Below are 19,037 nucleotides of genomic sequence, written 5' to 3'. Positions count from 1 at the left end.
ATCTAGACAGCAATTAATTCTGGTGAGTTTGTTTTTCAGCCATTCAGTGAAGGCTCTAATCACATGGGTAACACGGGAATTGATATATTTTTACTGGGCTACTGAGCACTTTTGGATTGACTTTGGACACCTATTTGGCATATATATCCACTGATTCTGTATGCAATGTTATTTTATAGTCAGTTTTTATTGATTTACTGAACACATTTTCATTGATTATCTATTCATGACTATGGATATTGTTTTTTTTTCCAATCCTCTGGATTTATTCACATTTATAGCGCTGCAATATCTTTTTTTTTTTTATATTTGTACTAAAGTGTTGGTATATTTGTACTTTTTTTGTTTTGCATTTCGCATGCTGCTGATCTACACTGGTTTGAGTGCTGACTTCACACATTTTTCACACAGCTGTAATTTAGAGCCTCTTTCTGTTTAATTGCCAATGATGTCACCTAAATCTGCCTATAGAAAAGAGAAGTGATCAAGACTTGCATACATTTCAGACAGTACCTGTTCTGGTGAAAAGATCCAGTCACATTTTATTAGTCTATTCTTCTTCTGTCTAAATGGTATTTAATGAAATGACCACTGAACTAGCTTTCCTGTGTTGTGTATTATTTCTGCGCCATTGATTATCTTTCCCAGAAAAACACGTGGTATACTTACAGTAATGCAGCACATGGCTTATTGTAATACACCACTAAAATCAAAGTCTGCTTTGGATCATAACCTGGGTTACATTTTAGTTATGTTTTCGGAAAGTAGTAAGGTGAATTTACACTATGCATTTGTGCCATGGAAATGTAACCCTGTGATGTCAGGCTGTACCGATACACCGAGCTGTCATGTTGTAGTAACTGGAGGTCACCAAAATGAAGGTGGCTCAGCAGTGGTCAGTTGTCTTCACAAATGGTGAAATAGGACATTTTGTGTTCCATGGCATGCCTCACACAAAACTGCAGCTATGATGTGATTCATAACAGGATACACTCAACTCATTGATGTGGAATTTTGGATTTTTTGTGATGGAGTAACTATATTGAAGGGTTTGTGTTATACTCTGTACACTTTGCAGGTGTAAAGGAAAGCTGTAGTAAGAGAAATTTACTATATTACCAAAAGTATTGGGACACCTGCCTTTAAACACACATGAACTTTAATGGCATCCAAGTCATAGTCTGTAGGATTCAAGATTGAGTTGGCCCACCCTTTGCAGCTATAACAGCTTTAACTCTTCTAGAAAGGCTGTCCACAAGGTTTAGGAGTGTGTCTATGGGAATGTTTGACCATTCTTCTAGAAGCGCATTTGTGAGATCAGGCATTGATGTTGAAAGAGAAAGGCTGGCTCACAGTCTCTGGTCTAATTTATCCCAAAGTTGTTTTATCGGGTTGAGGTCAGGACTCTGTGCAGACTTGTCAAGTTTCTCCATTTCAAACTCGCTCATCCATTTTTTTTTTTTTTTTTTGGACCTTGCTTTGTGCACTGGTCCAAATCATTTGGTGGAGGGGGGAGTATGGTGTGGGGTTGTTTTTCAGGGGCTGGGCTTGGCTCCTTAGTTCCAGTGAAGGGGACTCCTAAGGCACCAGCATACCAAGACATTTTGGACAATTTCATGCTCCCAAGTTTGTGTGAACAGTTTGGGAATGGCTCCTTCCTGTTCCAACATCACTGTGCACCAGTGCACAAACAAGGTCCATAAAGACAGGGATGAGGGTGGAGGAACTTGACTGGCCTGCACAGAGTGCTGACCTCAACCCAATAGAACACCTAACCTCACAATGCCTAACCTCACAAATGGGTTTCTGGAAGAATGGTCAAGCATTATCATAGACACACTTCTAAACCTTGTGTACAGCCTTCCCAGAGCTGCGAAGGATGGGCCAACTCAATAATGAACCCTACAGACTAAGACTGAGATGCCATTAAAGGTCACTTGCGTGTAAAGGCAGGAGTCCCAATACTTTTGATAATATAGTATATGTGTGATACCATTGCTGACACATTTCTGAAAATGCAAGTTGCTGTGGCTTCCAAACTTTCTGCATAGCTGACTTGGAATAAATATGCAGGCAGTGAAATTCAAGGGTAGGAACACAGATGAAGAAAGTCAAAATAAATAAAAAATGAATCTGGGTACTTGTTCAGGGTAAATAACTCAATGTACTAAAGCCATTGTATCTACATTTGACAGCCAAAGAAATACTTTTCTGGTGTAGTAATGGGGCGCACCATACATCTTCAGTACATGTCTCCACTATGTGTTCTTGCTTTTGGGGTCAGCATTAGAGATGTCCCGAACTATTCGCCGGCGAACAGTTTCCGGCGAACATCGCTTGTTCGCGTTCGCCTCGGCGAGCGAACATATGCAATGTTCGGTCCGCCCCCTATACATCATCATTGAGCAAACTTTGACGCTGTACCTCACAGTCAGCAGGCACATTCCAGCCAATCAGCATACCCTCCCTCCCAGACCCTCCCACCTCCTATAAAAAAGCAAGGACAGCATCCATCTTAGATTCATTCTGAAGCTGCAGAGTTAGTTAGAGCAGGGAGAGTGCTGCTGCTGCTGCTGAATTAATAGGGAAATCATTAGCTAGGCCAGTGTTCTGTGTCCACTCCTGCTGTAAGGACAGCATCCTGACAGCACCCCAAAAAGCCTTTTTTAGGGCTGGTATATCAGTCTGCTTTTATTTATTTTTTTTCTATATATATACAGACTGTACTGTGTGCACACCACTCATCAAGTGGCACAGTACCTTGCAGATAAAAAAAGCCATTTAATTATTCCTCTGTAATATAATTGCATTTGCCTGCCTGTGAGTGTCAGGTCCACAGACTGTACTGTGCCCACTGCTCACCACTCATATAGGGTGGCACAGCACCTTGCAGATAAAAAATTTATTTAATTTTTCCTATAATAAAAAATAAAATTAATCCAGAAAAAACAGGAACTGGCTTTTTCATTCAAATTTCAGTAGCGCAGGGATGGTGATAACCTCTTACCAAATAAATAGGATGATAACATATACCAAAATATATGAATCAGATGTGATAAATATAAGCATAAAATCACAAATACATAAAAGCATGAAATCACATCAATAGGAGTCCATAAAGTCCATAGGTATAAAGTGCATAGAGCAATGAAAGTGCAAACATGAAGGATCACAGGTGCAACTTATGGGGACTGTTAGTGTCTGGAACCCCTGGTCCCGCTGTTCTTATGCTCGCTTTGTGTCTGGCAGGCCTGGGAGAGTGATTTCAGGAAGTAACACAGACGGACACAGATGTATGGTGAAACCAACTCTCAGTTTATTATAGGCTCGTTGTGGTTTATATAGTAAAAGAGTAAGGGCATATAGCATAAGTATAGGATACTTGTTATGTTCTTATTGGTTAAACAGTTTAAGGAAACCAAGCGTCATTTCGGGAAAAAAGCGAGTACACTTAATACCATATAGGGCATATAGCTTATTGCTAGAAACGCCTGACATGATTTCATCAAAAACCACAAACAGAAACTTGCCATAACTGTAACACGTACACATTTGCAAAGCTTGTATAACTAAGATATATAGAAAATGGAGTGGGAACATACAAAATGGAGGGCAAATAAAATTGATACCTCCCCATCTCCCACAATCCCCTCTTAAAATCAATAACCCTCCCAATTGATTTTTTCAGACTAACTGTCCCTAACTGTCCCGCCCCTCTTTCTATATAGTGAGATTACTCTTTCCCTTTTGTTTGTGACTCTTGACATACTTAATATATTCATTGGGGCTATTTGTTGGGGGTTTCTTGCAGCCTGTAGACTGGTGGGCTAGCATTGAAACGTTCTTCACCTTCGGCCTGGAGGCCCTAGCAATAATACACATTACCAGCTTGAAGCATGCGAATAGAAAAAGCAAAAAGAGCAGGACTATAATAACGGTCATAGCAATATTTTTCAACCAGGAAAATATTCCTCCGACTCCAAACTCTACATTACTAAAGGGACTCCAGGTCTTAGCAATGTTCCTGGCTTCTAATTGTAACTTATCTACTTCTTTCCTGTGCTGTGCAATAATATCATAATAATCAGGGATTTCGACAGAAGTGTTGTGTATCCATGTGCAACATTCATAATCCTCCGTAACTTCACATAACCCAGTAAGAGCAGCACTCATACTTTCTATGGCTAGGTCATGAAGTTCAAGTTGTTTCTTAATTGCCCTCACTTCTATATTTAACTTGGTAATGTCTCCTGAGTTCTTATCTAGGATGTCATCGAGAATTTTAGAGTAATTATTCAACCTTTTCATCATGTCTATTCCCCATCCGGTCCATGAGGGGAACCAGGCCCATACCATATCCTTTTCAAGGAATAATTCTCTTTTATTGCGGTGTTTGAGGGGGTACCTAGGATGCATACTAGCTTCGAGGAGATGTCCTCCTTTGTTGTCTCCCACTACACCCATGATGGGGACTAGAGATGCGAGGTAACACCACCCTTGGGGTACAACAGGGATCCAAGGGTGACAAATCTTTCCACAACAAATATAAGTACTGTTTCCCAAAGCTAGGGGACGTTTGTGAAGTAGTGCCATCAATTGGTCATTATAACTGGACCAAGCTAAATTTGACAACAACTGTCCTATTGGGGAAGAGGAAGTGGAACTGGAGTTAAGAAAGTTCATTAGAGTGGCGTTTAGGGCTGGTTCTGAGGTGTGCCAGAAGGAGCTGTCCATCGAGGTCATTGAGAAATTAATCTTAGTTTGCCGGCACACTTCAGCTCCCTTGGTGGAGTTTCCCAACCTAAAACACCAGTCTGGGGAATGACTTCTACCAATAATTTGGAAAGTGAGGGTATCATTTGAGAGTGTTCTCGTGACATTGGTGAGGACAACAGGAGGTGTACCATTTAGAAAAGGGGTGAAGTTTAAAGGTATCGCTATTAGGGGGATTCTAGCGGTGCTAGGATAGAGTTTACTACATATCCAACATTTTTCATATCCGGATTTCTGGGCATATGCATATTTAAATTGCAACAATGACATTTTATCTGTAAGACTTTTTGAGCTTTCATCTCTCTTTTGTCTGTTATGTGCATTACTCTGTGTTGGGGTGTTGGAAGCTCTGCAAATGGCCTGTAGCCCTACCAGGTCTTCTGGATAATAAATACAGTTAGTGGTAACCCATACTACAGAGAAGACTGAAAATGATACGAGTCCCATAAGTAGCCAAAGTTTTCCAGAATCTGGTGCTATTAGGAATGTCATTTTTCTACAGGGTCAGGGCCGCCTGCCTCTGAAAAACCCCCTTTTCTTGACTATCCTGTTCGAGGTCAGAGTCGTCCACTCCCGTTAGTACCTCTCTTGCTTCTGGACCTTCCTGTTCAAGGTCAGGGCCGTCCGCCCCCGTTAGTACCTCTCTTGGGTCTGGATCTGGACTTGCTTCTGGGGGTGGAGCCTCCTTCACCAATTTCACTCGAGTAGCATGGATCCAGGCTTGTTGGTTCTCCACAAGGACAGCGATTCTGGTCACTGCGACTACCTTTGTCTTTTGGTCCAAAACGAAATCCAGCCTTGGTCTTGTGATGCTACTTCATCTCCTTCCTTCAAGTGATGGGTTGATACCTGTGAAAAGAAAAGAAAGGTGCGAGCAACTTTTTCGTTCCGTTCCACTTGATTCTAAGTTTCAATTACTCTTTTCTCAACTTGTCCTTTGATTGTCCTATTTATCCTTTCCACTGTACCTGAATTCTGGGCAATGCAAATAGGAGCACTATTACGGGGTATACACGGTTTCCCCTCTTTGCAAATCAATCCTGTTTCAGGATTCCTTTGCAAAACAGGATAACACCAGTCCTCCAATTCCTCAGCAGTGGCTGAGGCCTGTAGATCTGTGATCAACTGGGCATCATCGGGGAGGATGTGGGTTAGGACAGGCATTTGTTTTAGGGCTCCTAAAGGTAACTGTTGTGCGGCTGCTTTTGCTATTTTGTCTGCTAGTGCGTTGCCCTTGGAGATGTCATCAGTACCTCTGGTATGTGCCCTACAGTGAATGATAGCTAACTCTGAGGGTAACAACATAGCCTGAAGAAGGTTGGTGATGAGCTCTTTCATCATGTCTGCACGGGGTGAGGTGACACTTTCAATAGTTTCTAGGCAGTCATGTGGTTCTTGGCCCATATCATCTGCTGAATCCATCTACTATTGACTAAAAGGAACTCTTATTTCTTCCCTGCTTTGGGCCTATATGTAAAAACCTATTTCTAGATGTTCATGTTTGGCCTTATGTGTTTGTTTGTGTTGTTCCTAATACAGGTGATGCACCTAGCAACATATGCTTTCACTAATTTAGGCCTGTAAATGCAAAAAAAAACTTCAGTAATACTTCATATGTTCTTTCCCACCCCCTGTGTCCTATTCCATCATACTAGGCAATAGACAGTGGGGCGCTAGCTGCGGGGATACAAGATCTCCCCTCTTTTAGAAAAAGGCCACTCTCAACTTTTTCTAAACCATCACCTAATTCCTTAAACCTGTTCTGTAGCATGCGTTTGTAGCTCTAATAATGTGTGATCTTTTGGCCTGACTTTCAGCTCTACAACCAGGAACCATCTACAAAAACATCCTCTGCTCCCTCTATGGCTGTCTAGATATATTATGTCTATACAATCATGTTGTTGTGTAACACACCCTTTAATCCCAGTACCCATTTAAAACTGGGGCCTACCTAGGGCAAAAGATGTGGCCATCCCTATTACCATCTCACAAGATGCTATGTTTGGAGTCACCTCAGGCATGCCTTAGACCTGGACTGCGACCATCTTTGGACAAAAACTATAGGGCAAAGTCCACCACCATACTCTGGGCAAGTACACCTGTCATGGTCTTACAATTGTCCCTTGCATTAACACAAAACATTTTTCCATAATTTGGGAGGCCCAGTGCAGACGCTACAACCATAGCATTTTTCAGATACATAAACGCATTCAACATTACTTGTGACATTTCTGGACCTGTGGCTTGTCTCAAAATTTTGTCATAAAATAGGAGCAGTCGGATCCATTGTAATCAATGATCCTGGTTTTGTGGGCGGGCAAGACCCACTGTGGGCTGGCAAGACCCACGTGACTGACTCTCCTTTTCCCCCTCTGTGAGAACAAAACCAAGGTAAACAACACTTTCCTGATACCATTGTCATTTTTCCTTTGACACTTTGTGTCCACATACATGTACTTTTCTCAATGAACTCACTCGCTCTGACTGGCCTCCACAGAGTGACTACATATGTTATCCACATATTGTAGCGGGACTGACTCATGAGCAGGTGTCCATCCCCTCTTGCGTGGTCTGGAGAACTATAGAGCAGACAACTAAAACTGTCTATTTAGCCCTGAGGCATTTCTACACCAGGTCAGTTACCTGGACTGATTATCAAAACAAGAAACAAAGATGGCTGTGTCTCCTCGTCCACTAGGACGGTAAAAAAAAACGCATTACTTCAACCAATCACTGTAAAGTGGGTAGCATCGGATGGTATGGCTATCAGTAGAGATGGCACATCAGATACCACTTGCATACTACATACTACAGTCAGATAAAACTAAAACTTTTTGGCTCTGTGCCAATCTTACTAAAAAAACTTTTTTATTTTTTTTTTCTTCTGCCAATCTAACAAAAACCTGTCCAGAGGTTCCCCTCCCTCAATAGAGGACTCCCCTAAAATATTACCCAAAAACTGAAATCAGATAAAAAGTTAATCTGATTTGAAACTTTTGGCTCGGTGCCAATAGGGTCCAATGGTCACACTAATTGCGGTAACCCTTTCTGTCCCAAAATAAATTCCATAACTATAACAGGAATGAAAATATTTAAGTTTGAACCCTTTCTTGGCAAGTAGCCAATTTTCAAAATTTTGCACCAGAGCTCCCTTTTACGTTTAGGGACACAAGGGACCCATTTGTAAAATGTAATTTCTCATTATCTATAATTCTATAAAAAATAACCTCAAAATATCTTGCCGACTACGGCGAACTATGTTTTGCCTGATAAAAACTGTATTTGTTCACTATTATTACTCTTCCCAGAGGTTCCTATGCTTTATGCACAAATGTATAAATGGCAAAACTCCAAAAATTCCATAAAAAGATAATTGCATATGTTTGGCAATGCTGGGACGCATAGTCCCACAAGCTGGGACCCATAGTCCCACGAGCTGGAACACATAGTCCTATCAGGCTCCGCACAAGAATTGACCCCCTCCCTAGGAATGTGGGAACCGCCTCTCCCTAGAAATGTACCAACGTCAGGGTCAACGTCGTAGCTTCAAACAATTATGTATATCTAACTTGGAAAATGAATATTCAGAACAACAAAAACAGGGGCGCCATGTTATCTTGTGAGGTAACACTATTTTAATGTACCTTCGGCCAAGAGTCTGTCTAATGTATGCCTGACTTCATACTCCCTAACAAACTAAGTGGACACCTAGGTATTATTCTGAAACAGTGCCAAATGATTGAGTACTCTCCTGACTCTTCTATAATTGGTAAAGGGGGGGGGGGTTTCTAAATGTCTTGGTGGGGATCCCATTGAAGGTTCGGCTTCTAATGTCTCTCCATTCCAGAATTCTTGTGATATGGAACTGCTAATCACTCCACAATCCACGAGAACTAGAAGATTCATGCCATCTACACAAAGTGAAATCATAGGCAGTTGTTGGTAATTGAGAGACACACGGGGAAATGCCGAGTCCCCGCCTTCTGGGCACCATCATTGTTGGTTATTAAAAGGGGGCCTATTCTGAGAATGCTCTGCTCTGCCCCTGAATCCCCCCTTGCCTCTTCCACTTTGATAGCGTCCCTGATAGGGTGTCTAAAAATATGTAGCAACGGGCTGTTTCTCTCTGGGGAGATCAAAACATCCCGCCGCATCCTTTTCTGTTAAGGCTTTCTGGAAACCATCCATGTCTTTGTTTGTCCAGTCTGAAACTTGCTGTTTCACAATCACCATGTATTGGGACTTTAAATTATTGATAAATGTCTGAATCATGAGGCTGTGCCGTTCCTTGGTGACACTTAAACCGGCCTCCTGATTCCATACATTTTTAAACCTTGTCCAAAATTCCAGGACGGTTTCACTTGACTTCTGCTTACAGGTGATTGCTGTGGCAAGTGAAGGATATAGACTAGCAATGGGGGCACCAGGGGCATACGAGGGTGGACATCCCGAATAACCCAGATGGGATTTTTCTGTATTTGAGCAGAATCTCTGTTTCTCCACGGCGTGGAGACCTGGAGCTTCTTTGCCTTTCAGGTTACTTTTCGGCCTTTTTGTCCTCTTGTCTGTTTTATTAATCTCTGTCCAGATTGCTAAATTATCGACCCACGGGTCTGTATATGTATATCCACCCGATACCCGGGTGACACATGCTTTGCATGTCTCCCCCCGGTTCAGGTGGGGGGATGTTCTTAGACTGACTTTTCCCCATTCCCAAGGATATCACAAATATCTCTCCCTGACAGAGAATACGTACAGATTATAAAGCTTTCTTTTCTGTGATATACCTGACTCTTAATATCTTCTAGGCTAAAACCTTTAATACATTTCACATAACAATGTATATTAATTCTTAATACTCTAACTTAAGGTAGACCGTTCTTCTACCTTAATTTACTTCCAGGAATATTACTCACCAAATATTCCTGGCCATTTACATAACAAGACAATAAACAAATACCAATATTCTCTCACTCAATAAGACATGTCTCTATGATTTACACATTCACATAATCACTTGTTACCATGGTAACCCTTTATGGTTTCAAAACCCTCCTTCAAGCCACTGATGTATATAAATTAAACCCATATACTTTTGGACTCGGGTGTCCCTTTTAGGACAAAAAGAAAAAAAACCCTTTCCGAGTCTTGACCAATACCTCCCGGTTACAGTGGCTATCAAGAAAGTTTTCCTACCATTATAGACAAACAATACAAATTATCTTATACTTCTATGCGACAGAGAAGGAAAGCTTAAAGATTTTTCAGACACAATACGAGCAAATTGCTAACACTTCTTAAGTCTCCCTGAGACTAGCAAATTTCTAACACTTCTTAAGTCTCCCTGAGACTAAATATTTCCCTGAAATATTTCAATTATAGGTATGTTGCGTGTGTTCCCGGAACACACCAACCCCTGTGGTTCAATTGGATATGAGTCTAGCCAGTGTCCCCCCCGGAGCCGCACTACAATCGGTTACATAGAAAGGAGTTTTCTACTTACCGGGTGAGTGTGGGTGTCCGCGGAGAGTGACTCTCATATCCCGGCATACGAGCCCCCAGCTGTTAGTGTCTGGAACCCCTGGTCCCGCTGTTCTTATGCTCGCTTTGTGTCTGGCAGGCCTGGGAGAGTGATTTCAGGAAGTAACACAGACGGACACAGATGTATGGTGAAACCAACTCTCAGTTTATTATAGGCTCGTTGTGGTTTATATAGTAAAAGAGTAAGGGCATATAGCATAAGTATAGGATACTTGTTATGTTCTTATTGGTTAAACAGTTTAAGGAAACCAAGCGTCATTTCGGGAAAAAAGCGAGTACACTTAATACCATATAGGGCATATAGCTTATTGCTAGAAACGCCTGACATGATTTCATCAAAAACCACAAACAGAAACTTGCCATAACTGTAACACGTACACATTTGCAAAGCTTGTATAACTAAGATATATAGAAAATGGAGTGGGAACATACAAAATGGAGGGCAAATAAAATTGATACCTCCCCATCTCCCACAGGGACCACCCTTGCCTGCCACCACCACACAGTGCCGGGAGAAGTATCTGAAATTCAGACTCACTATAAATTTACCAGGAAATCTTCCAGAGGAGTCTTTGCAGCACAAATCAGAGATCTGGAGGAAACCTGATTTTACTATATGCTGTTATTGCCTAGTCCATGAGAGTGGTTAGGCATAGGCGTCTGGTAAGTCTGAATTTCAGATACTTCTCCTGGAACTGTGTGGTGGTGGCAGGCAAGGGTGGTCCCCATAAGTTGCACCTGTGATCCTTCATGTTTGCACTTTCATTGCTCTATGCACTTTATACCTATGGACTTTATGGACTCCTATTGATGTGATTTCATGCTTTTATGTATTTATGATTTTATGCTTATATTTATCACATCTGATTCATATATTTTGGTATATGTTATCATCCTATTTATTTGGTAAGAGGTTATCACCATCCCTGCGCTACTGAAATTCGAATGAAAAAGCCAGTTCCTGTTTTTTCTGGATGAATTTTATTTTTTATTATATTTACTCATTTAAGTAGCAGCAATTTGTGTTATTTGTGTTATTCTGTCAGGTTTGTCTTACCTGTATTTCCTAAAGCGCAGTGGATTACAACATCGTCTATTAATTTAGTACAAGTAGTGATATTTATATATTTAATTTTTCCTCTGCAATATAATTGCAGTTGCCTGCCAGTGAGTGTCAGGCCCACAGACTGCACTGTGCCCACTGTCCACCACTCATATAGGGTGGCACAGCACCTTGCAGATAAAAAATTAATTTAATTTTACCTCTGTAATATAATTGCAGTTGCCTGCCAGTGAGTGTCAGGCCCACAGACTGTACTGTGCCCACTGCAAATGGACTGTTTGCAGGTGTTAGCGGTGCCTTAAACGGGGAGTTTGGTCTGTCAGAGTTTGGTCTGTCACTGTGAAGCGGGCGTAACCCTTACACTACCTGATCAATACAACATCATACCTGATCGTATTCACACACTGGATGTTTTAAAGCACATTATTCCAAACAATTTAGGAATGTTAGGTGATTTATGCCCTTTATGGATTAAAACCCGACTCTGCGTCAACTACGTAATTATCCATGGGAGTTTTGCCATGGATCCCCCTCTGGCATGCCACAGTCCAGGTGTTAGTCCCCTTGAAACAACTTTTCCATCAATATTGTGGCCAGAAAGAGTCCCTGTGGGTTTTAAAATTCACCTGCCTATTGAAGTCTATGGAGGTTCGCCCATTCGCGAACATTTGCGGAAGTTCGCGTTCGCCGTTCGCGAACATAAAATTTTATGTTCGCGACATCTCTAGTCAGCATGCTGAAATCTCCAGTAATTCATATGAACCACAATAAACACATGTCCATTTTCACACACAAAAAACACAACTCAGTTATGCAGTACAGCTTGGTCATGTCATGTCTATGACTGGATAGCAAAGAAGCAGCAGTAGACTGATGAGTTAATCCCTTTTCTCATTCTGCTCTCTTCTACTGCCAACATGTTTCGCAGATCTGGGAATTACAAGAGTCTAATACAGGTCCAGACTGAGTTTGGAGGTGAGGGGAACTGAAGTAAGACAATTGCTGGTGTTTCTGAGCAAACTTGGATCGGCAGACAAAGTGACATCAATGTTCTCACTGAAAACCTCTGTAAGAGCAGCTATCAAGCTTCATGGTCTTCTGTCACTAAGTTCGTTCCATTGTGGCTCTGGAAGGTCACATGACCCCATCCCACTCTTCCACAAATGCAACCTCACTGCCTCTTCTTTCCACTAGAGATGTCCAGAACGAAAAAAATAGTTTTGTTTTGTTTTGGACCGATTTGTTAAGGTATTCATTTTGTTTTGTTGCATTCATAACAACATTTGTTATGTTTAGTTCAGTATGGTTTATTTGTTTTCAAATTTTCATATGGATTTTAAGGTATTCAAAAGAATTTGAATCAAAAATATTGAATCGATCCAAATTCATTGTGAAGAACAGGTGGTTCTATTCTATTCTAAATTCAAATTTTGGAAATGGCTATATTCGTTCTATTTTATTCAATTTGAAAAACAAATTTCAGAAAATGGATATGTTCTATTTTATTCTATTCTATTCTGTTCTAGGCTGTTCTATACTATTAATATCTATTCTATCCTATTCTAGTCTATTATTTTCTATTCTATTTTATTTTCTATTCTATTTTTGTTTTCTCTACTCTATTATTTTATATTCTATTCTGTTTTACTCTTTTCTTTTCTATTCTACTTTATTCTATTTTGTTTTATTCTATTCTTTTCGAAATTCACATTTTGGAAGATGAAATTCTATTCTATTCCATTCTATTATATTCTTTTATTTTGTTTCCTTTTCTATTCTGTTTTATTCTACTCTATTCTTTTCAAAATTCGAATTTTCAGAAGATAGCTTTATTCTAACACAAAGACACGGACAGTCTTTAATGGAAATCAGCAATAGTCAGCATTATGTCTACACTTCAAATTTGTTTTTAAATTTGATTCTAATTTGGATATTTTTGTTATTTTGGACAAAATTTTGTTTCGTTTTTTTTTTCAGCTTTGTTTAACCACTTAAGCCCCAGAGGATTTGGCTGCTCAAACACCAGGCCCTATTTTGCGATTTGGCACTGCGTGATTTTAACAGATAATTGCGCGGTTCTGCAACGCTGTACCCAAATGAAATTGACATCCTTTTTTTCCCACAAACAGAGCTTTCTTTTGGTGGTATTTTATAACCTGTGCGATTTTTATTTTTTGCGCTATAAACAAAAAAAGAGCGACAATTTTGAAGAATAACAATATTTTTCAAATTTTTTTATATGAAATTCTCAAAAAAAAAATTAAAAAGCAAAATGTTTTAACATTTTAGGCTAATTTGTTTTCTGCTACATATTTTGGTAAAAAAAATCACAATAAGCTTATTTTGATTGGTTTGCGCAAAAGTTATTGCGTTTACTAACTACGGGAAAGATTTATGTCATTTTTATTGTTTTTTTTTTAAACTAGTAATGGCGGCGATCTGTGATTTTTTTGCGGGACTGCGGCATTGCGGCAGACAGATCGGACCCCTGATTGACATTTTTGACACTTTTGGGGGTACCAGTGACATTACTACAGTAATAAGTGCTAAAAATATGCACTGTTACTGTAAAAATGACACTGGCAGGGAAGGGGTTAACTTTATTGGTGATCAAGGGGTGAAGTGTGTCCCTAGGGGCGTGATTCTAACTGTTAGGGGGCGTGGCTAGTGAAGTAACCACAGAGACATGCAATCCCATATAGCAGGATCGCATAGCCTCTGTGCCTACTTCAGTGAGAATGACAGACGGCTGTGTTTACATCAGCCGTCTGTTTTTCTCCCTCTCCTGCGGGAGATCGCTAGTGGCCGGCGGCCATCGGAGCCGCCGGTCACACGTGCTGGCTCAGCAGGGAATGAGCAGGGACGGGAGTGTGCCGCTGCCGGCGCGCGCTCGCCCCCTACAGGCTCTTTGGCAAGCGATGTAGTCTTACATCACTTTGCCTGTAAGTGGCTGAGTGCCACAGTAAATATACAGGAGACGGTCGGCAAGTGGTTAAACTTGTTACTTTTGCAATTCAAAAATTCAGATACATCTGTATCTCCAAATAAGGAAAATTGCGTCCAAATCTTAATTCAGAATGAACAAACTGCACATGTCTACTTTTTACCCCTTTCACAATCCCGTCTTACTGTCTCTTCTCTCCAAATCTGGTCTCTCTGCCTCCTCTGATCAGGTCTATCTGGCCCTGCTATTCCCAGCCTGAAAAATCTGGTCTTCCTGACTTATTTCTGGGTTATCTGCCTCTTCTCTCCCCAGTCAGGTCTACCTGACTTTTCTTTTCTCTGTTCCACAATCAAATCTCACTTCCTTCCCTCTCCCCTTTCCTCCCTGATCACTTTTCCTTCGTATTCCCCTCTTTCCCAACCTAGCCGCACTGCCTCTTCTCTCCCCCTTTGTCCTCATTCAGGTCACTCTACCTCCTCTATTCTCCTCCTCCCCAATTAAGTCTCACTGAATCTTCTCTCCCTCATCCCCCCAGTCTGGCCACTCTGTCACACTAGATATAAACACAAAACACTAGGTATAAATAGAAATAGGGCCACAAAACAACTATGAACAGGGAGGTCAGACACAAACCAATGGAACACAGAGTTTCTTTTGCTTGACACTAGCAGCATGATAGAAAACATCTTGCCCATTTCTAAACATTAAGACTTCAGGATGGAAAAAACACCACAATTTATAGCTGCTATAATGCTGACCTTACTCCAGTAGATTTAAACGAACATTCAAACGAAAATTCATATTAGTATATTTGGTGACTTTGCAAATGTCATTCGAAAGCTTTTTCAAAACAAATGTTGGCTTTTGACATTCAATTCTGGAGTGAATGGACTTTCCTGAATGAAAACCACATGTACTTTTAGGATTTTATTCATTCATTCATTAAAAAAAAAAAAAACATTTCCATTATAGTAAGACGATTTAAAATAACGCTATCAGGCATAAATAATCACAATAATGATGAATGATAAAGTGTACCAGTGCCTGGTACACTTTATTATTCATCATTATTGTGATTATTTATGCCTGATAGCGCTGTTTTAAATCGTCTTACTATTCTTCCTTGGTTTTTTACCTAAGTGAGCAGCAGCTGCAGGAAATAATAATTTATGTATTTTTTTACTTTAGCGCGGGTTTTAACACATATAGTTTTAAACATTTCCATTATGCTCCTTGGAGTTTTCTTGTCACTGTTGAAAAGTGAAAGAATGTTTTTAAAATGAAATTTAGCACCCCTGACCCCCAGAGGCATGTGGGGTATCTCCAGAGGCAGGGTAGAGTAGCATTTTCCTAGGGCTCCATCCAGAGCTGGCCCAAGACATTGTGCTGCCTAGGTCCAAAAATAGAATGCTACCCCCAACACCCCCCCCCCAAAAAAAAACACGCCCACCCCAAAAGGCCCCCACATACATTATTTTATATCATGATAATGAAAACTAAAATAAATGTATCAGGTCAGATTTACATGCAACAGCACCTTGTCTATATGCAAAATTTGTGAAGGGCTGCTTTGTGGGGGGGTTAAGGGGCTGTTTTGTGTGTGTGTTTAAGGGGCTGCTTTGTGAGCTATGCTATAAGGACAAAAAAACAAAAACAGTAATAACTTTATTAAATATAAAATGTAGAAAATATTATATATACTGTTATCCTCTTCCATAACTCACCACCGGTCCACTAAACACCCACTGTGTGTCCGCAGTCCTCCTGTCACTTCTGTATATGCCGTGGCCACTGCCCTAGAAGATCCAGCCTGCCCTGCGTGACATGGAGTTCGCTGATGTCTGATGTTATTGTGTACACCACAATCATGCAAGGGATGTTCCCTGGAGGAGACACTCCACCTCTTCATACGCATCAGTTTGCACTACAGGCGGCAGTATGAGATGGAGAAATGCTGCCTGTAACACGCCGCTAACTGATGACACACAAAACTGCAGGAAAAAAAATCTTGGGTGTCCATTTGCTGCCCCTCTCAAATCTCTGTCTGGGTCCAATGCATCCAGGGGGACCCATGGTAGGGCCGGCCCTGGCTCCTGAAAAGTAGAGAATGTGTAACCATTTGGCACTAGTCACTTTAGGAATTTTATAAAGATTTTGTTTCTCCCATCAACGAATAGAAGAGAGGGGTAGGGGATTCAGAACACCCTTATTGACTGGCAGACTCACAGACTCTATTCACAGACCTCAGTATAGGCAAAAGGGCCTTTAAGTTGAAACCAACAACTTGTATCTTCCAGAAGAAACCGCATACCCATTAGCAACAGCAGCCTCAGTGATCCTCTGGATGTTTTCCCAGGCTCTCTGCTAGTTCCATGTCTTCAGGATCTCCAGCAACAGAGTCACCCTTGGTATTTCATTCCAGGTATCACATCTCCTTCCAGACTTCCATCCTCTGTGAGGCTCCTGGACCCTCCAACAACAGGACCACTCTGGACAGGCAGGCTTCTTCCAATCCCATGTCAAAGAACAACAAATAAAAAATCCCAGCTCAACTTACTAGCCAGTCTGCAACAAATCAAATTGTTGTTGTTTGACATGCATCGCCCTTCCATGTGCTCTTTGCTGTTAAGGCCAGTCATATGTAAGGGCGGTTGCCGTTTGTTTGTTCTTCTAATCCCAGGCATTTGCACTGAGCACATGCAAAGGCCTCTTAGGCCCCAGGTCCCTAGTCAAGCAGCTGCTCATCACACACCCTCCCCATGCCAGAGCCAGGAGGAAGAAAAAGCTCACAAGGTCTCCCAGCATGCACCAGTGGCTATAAACCACCAACAGGTTAACCAAGGGGAGCAAAAATATTTATAACTCAGTTTTACTATAACATCTCACTCTATTGTCAGAGGTAGCAGCAGAGAAAAACAACAGCAATACTGAGTTAAGGGGAAAATCAAATTGGGAAACAGACTATAAATCATCTTGGGCTGTCTACCCTGCAGCCAAACTAAATGTAGATAGTCATCCCTGCTTGGGGCAGGGTGGCTACAGAAACATTTCAAATAAAATTATATTAGTGTGTGGCCAGCCTAAATGATACCTGGGAAAATCTTGTGGCACTCAGCTGCAAAACCTTTAAATGTATTCTTGATATCATATTGTATATTATTCAGCCTGTTTTCCTGTTACATTGTAATGATGTGAATTATAATAATATGTGCACTTTTCATAGGGGTCAAGCTGGTATTATGAGTAAAAATCTATAATTGTTGGTTGATGAACGGTAACCAGTATTCTTTTTTGCAAAATCATGCATGACTAGTAAGATAGTAAGTCATCTTGCTATGTTTTATCTGGTGTACTACACACAGAATATTAAAAATATTGTTGAAGTTTATACCATGCAATAATCATTCTCTGATTCACTGTATTGGCTGCTTAATTGTTAGTTGCAATAACTGTACCTATTCTATACTATAAAAAAAAGTGTTCCCTTTTTCTCGCTGTACTGTGTAGGCTTTCCCAGTGACTGGCTTTGCTTCTCTCAATCTAACAGGTTTTCAATATTGGAAGAGGTCTTGTAAATTATGAAGATTTGTATTTGATGAGTTTTTGCTTTTTATTAAAAGAGAAGTATGGGTATTCCTTTTTCTTTTTTTTTAGCTTCACCCTATTTCCTGTGAGCTGCTAATACATAAATAAAAAATTCCAATCCTCAGTGCATCCTTTCTGTTAAAATCAAGGTAAATACTTGAGGGAGGGGCTACAGTCCTCTCTGGATTCTTATGCCGACAATCTTGTCGGGATCCACCCCCCTTTCCTTCCCCTCTGATTGATGTTGGCTCTTGCTGTCTGCCCTCCACCTCCCTCCTCCTTTCATACAGCTCAGATCAATTAAAGATAGGCTCTATCTGCCTTTTATGCTGCTGTTTTCACCTGCAAATGTCCCAGACTGAAACGGCCGTGCAGTATAGCAATTTGCAGATGGAGTCTGTCTGTAAAAGAATCAATCTGAGCTGTGTGCCTGTTATCAGACTAAGTGTAGTATGGGGATGTGAGAAGGAGCCTAACTGACACAGCTTTCATGGAGGATAGGGGACACAGCCCTCCCCAACACCTCCTCCTATATCCAGCCATGGCTTTACCACTAATGTATTTTCCATTATGCACAGGATTAACTCAGTGATTGAACTTGTTTACTGTTCAGGTGTGTGCCTTTTCAATAGGCGCGGCCACATCTCCCAGTAAAGGAGGGACAGAGGGGGGGTGGATTGCTGAAGTTGTAACCGCCCCCTCTAAACTTTCAAACAGCAAGTGGACCATTATAGGGACCTACATGACAGATAACTTGCCCCTTCTAGAAAAACAAAAGGAGGCAAGAAGGAAATAACAGCGGACTCGTGATTTTGGTAATATTTGTTAATTATTTAGCCTACCCCATACTTCTCCTTTAAGCCTTTTTTTTTAATGAGTCCTTGTCATTGTAGAACGCAGCAAGCAACTTGTTGAGTTTATGAAGTTCATCCTTTCAAACACAGAATATCCATAGGTGTGCACAGCCTATTGGATTAGGGTGTGCACCCCAAAATTTAAACACACATGCATGTGTGTGCGCATGTGTATATATATATTGACAGTGTCACTAGAGCAGAGATTGGTGTCAATAGGGCAGTGGACGGTGTCAGTCGTTTTTATTTGTTATTATTTATTTTTTATTATTTTTTT

The sequence above is a fragment of the Pelophylax lessonae genome (assembly GCF_965119305.1).
Source record: "Pelophylax lessonae genome assembly, chromosome: 4".
Taxonomy (NCBI): domain Eukaryota; kingdom Metazoa; phylum Chordata; class Amphibia; order Anura; family Ranidae; genus Pelophylax; species Pelophylax lessonae.
The sequence above is the reverse complement of the archived record's forward strand: the minus strand, read 5'-3'. Positions refer to the sequence as shown.